The sequence below is a fragment of the Mixophyes fleayi genome, chromosome 2, assembly GCF_038048845.1.
Source record: "Mixophyes fleayi isolate aMixFle1 chromosome 2, aMixFle1.hap1, whole genome shotgun sequence".
NCBI lineage: Eukaryota > Metazoa > Chordata > Amphibia > Anura > Limnodynastidae > Mixophyes > Mixophyes fleayi.
Genome location: NC_134403.1, coordinates 81,025,989 through 81,029,223, shown reverse-complemented (window position 1 = coordinate 81,029,223; position 3,235 = coordinate 81,025,989). Strand labels below are relative to the sequence as shown.

General features: G+C 42.4%; 1 long non-coding RNA gene across 1 annotated transcript; it reads right to left on the bottom strand.

Annotated features, from left to right (window-relative positions):
• Positions 1–289: 289 nt before the first annotated feature.
• Positions 290–1,472, bottom strand: LOC142140166 (uncharacterized). Its single transcript, XR_012688313.1, has 2 exons — positions 1,427–1,472; positions 290–1,322 (listed from the first exon to the last, which is right to left on the bottom strand). It is a non-coding gene; the product is annotated as an uncharacterized LOC142140166 (long non-coding RNA).
• Between the last annotated feature and the right edge of the window lie 1,763 nt (positions 1,473–3,235).

Here is a 3,235-nt window from a genome sequence, read left to right as displayed (position 1 = left end):
AATGCCACATGTAAGACAATTTCTTTGGTTGAAATGCTCTGGCATTCAGCCAGTTCATATCTTAATCTGCGCATAAGTTTAGCACATGTGGAATGCTACTGGCCATTATGCGTGGCTCAAGCTCTGCCCACTGTGACTACGTCATCAGCGGCGATATAGGAGCTCCTTCACATTCCCCCTGTTGTCTGTAATCCGAAACTACAAGTTGGAAGGTTTACTTAAAATCAATTGTCTCTATCTAAGTGTATTTTGTACTATTATATACTCACTTCTGTAATGACAAAAAACATAACATTATAAGACAGTTTTTAAAGGATCACATAAAAAATCATCAATTTCAAAGGAAGTCCAGAAGAACGGTTGGTAATCTTCAAAAGTCCGTAATCAAAATCCTTGAGATAGTCCATAAATAGATATCTTAGAAAAGAATCCTTGAGTTATACTTGTTTAGTTGTAGACCTTGTTTAAAGTCCTGAAGCATTCAAATAAAATTCATTGTTAACAATTTCTCTATTCCAACGTTAGCAGAGTACTTTTACAGGTTATTGCAAAGTCTTTTCACAAGTTCTGTATATGAATTTTCGAGCAGAATGATGTTTGAAGGATAGTAAAGACTTTGAACGTTCTAGTAGAGTCAAGTCCAGATGGATAAGAATCCAGGAAGAGGGAGAGGGACCCCAATGATCACCAACTCTCACTTGTCCTCTTCCTACCGACTATGGAGGAGATAAAAAAAAAACAATGCAGTTCTCAAGGGAACCTCCAGAGACTTTACAGTTCTCTCTCTCGAGTGACAGAGCACTGGACAATCCCTTTTGCAACCTCAGCAGATAGGGTCCTGTCATGAAACCGTTGAGCCAGGATGCAGGGCAGAACTTTATTGAAAGTCTGGAGACAGGGCACGTCTTTGTGGAAAATCAGAGCTCAGCTTATATCTATCTGGAACCCAATGCAGACCTGTATGGAACCAAAGGGTTCATAGCAATCCTCTCTGGAACCTAATTGTAAAGGTTAGTCCTGTCTGGACTTCTCTGCTCACATTCTCAGAGAGGAATAAACTATTAAAATCAGGAGGCACAGAAATAATCCCATCAACAGCAAGATTCTGGTGAGTCCTCTATGCAAACTCGGAGTACAGGTCATTCTTTTCTAGAACATCTGGGTGCAAGAAAATCATCTCTAACATCTCTGGACTACTTTGCATCATCCTCTGTGAGAACTGCCTCAGGAACCTCAAGTCACATCGCAGTTCACTCCTGAATGTCAGGAGACAGTGCAGTGTTTTCTTAAACCTCAAAAGGGTGGACACTCCATTCAGCAGTCTCAGAGCACAGGAAAGCCCTATCTAGTACCTCAGGAGACAGGTTAGGCCTCTCTAAAAAGCCAAGGTGCTGTTATTCCCTTTTCCCCAGGAAGAGGTACCAACCTCTAAATGCTCTCTCTACCTCTTCTTGGGGGCAGGGGATGCATTCTAAGGTAAATGAAAATCACATAATTTAAAATATAACTGTGATTAACTGCTGTATTTGCTATTATCAACAGTTCATCAAATGCTGATACAATAATTTAAAACAAATCAAAGGATATCAACCGTGGAGGACAGGAACTGCACTAAGAAATCTGGATTCTCAGGATGTAGGTCAGATCACTCTGGAACATCTGGAGGCAGGGCACGTCTCTCTTCAAACTCAGAGCTAAGCTTATATCTATCTAGAAACCCAAGACTCAATGCAGACCTGTATGGAACCAAAGGGTTCATAGCAATCCTCTCTAGAACCTAAGGGCAAAGGGTAGTCCGGTCTGGACTTCTCTGCTCACATTCTCAGAGAGGAATACATTTTTAAAATAAGGAGGCAGAGAAATAATCCCTTCAACAGCAAGATTCTCTTGAGTCCTCTCTGGAAACTCGGAGTACAGTTCACTCTTCTCTAGAAAATCTGGGTGCAAGAAAATCATCTCTAACATCTCTGGACTACTTTGCCTCATCCTCTGAGAGGACTGCCTCAGGAACCTCAAGTCACATCGTAGTCCTCTCCTGAATGTCAGGAGACAGTGCAGTGTTTTCCTAAACCACAAAAGGGTGGACACTCCATTCTGGGACCTCAGACAACAGGACAACCTTATCTAGCACATCAGGAGGCAGGTTAGACCTCTCTAAAAAGCCATGCTGCTGTTATGCCCTTTTCCCCAGGAAGAGGTACCAACATCTAAATGCTCTCTCAACCTCTTCGAGGGGGCAGGGCTTGCATTCTAAGGTAAATGAAATCACATAATTTAAAATATAACTGTGATTAACTTTTCTAAATATAGTATTATCAACAGTTCATCAAATGCTTATACAATAATTTAAAGTAAATCAAAGGATATCAACCCTGGAGGACAGGAACTGCACTAAGAAACCTGGAATCTCAAGATGCAGGTCAGATCTCTCTGGAACTTTTGAAGGTAGGGCACGTCTCTCTGGAAACTAAGAGTGCAGCTCAGATCTCCTTGGTCCTTCAGGGTACAGGGCGAGCCCTTAAAAGTCAGGTCACAGGGCATTCCTCTCTGGATCCTCTGCCTGAGATCCTGAGAGGACTCATTCTTGAAACTCTGAATGCAGGGCGATCTTCTCTTTAAACTAAGGATGCAATGCAGTTCTCAACGGAACCTCTGAAGACAGTGCAGTTCTCTCTTGAGTGACAGAGCACAGGACAATACCTTTTCCAATCTCAGGAGATAGGGTCCTCTCATGAACCCCTTGAGCCAGGATGCAAGGCAGAACTTTATTGAAAATCTGGAGACAGGGCACTTCTTTGTGGAAAATCAGAGCTCAGCTTATATCTATCTGGAACCCCAAGACTCAATACAGACCTGTATGGAACCAAAGGATTCATTATACAATCCTCTCTGGAACCTAAGGGGTAAGGGTAGTCCTGTCTGGACTTCCCTACTCACATTCTTAGAGAGGAATAAATTATTAAAATAAGGAGGCAGAGAAGTAATCCATCAACAGCAAGATTCTGGTGAGCCCTCTCTGCAAACTCGGAGTAAAGGTCACTCTTCTCTAGAACATCTGGGTGCAAGAAAATCATCTCTAACATCTCTGGACTACTTTGCCTCATCCTCTGTGAGAACTGCCTCAGGAACCTCAAGTCACATCGCAGTTCTCTCATGAATGTCAGGTGACAGTGCAGTGTTTTCTTAAACCTCAAAAGGGTGGACACTCAATTTTGCAGCCTCAGAGCACAGGAAA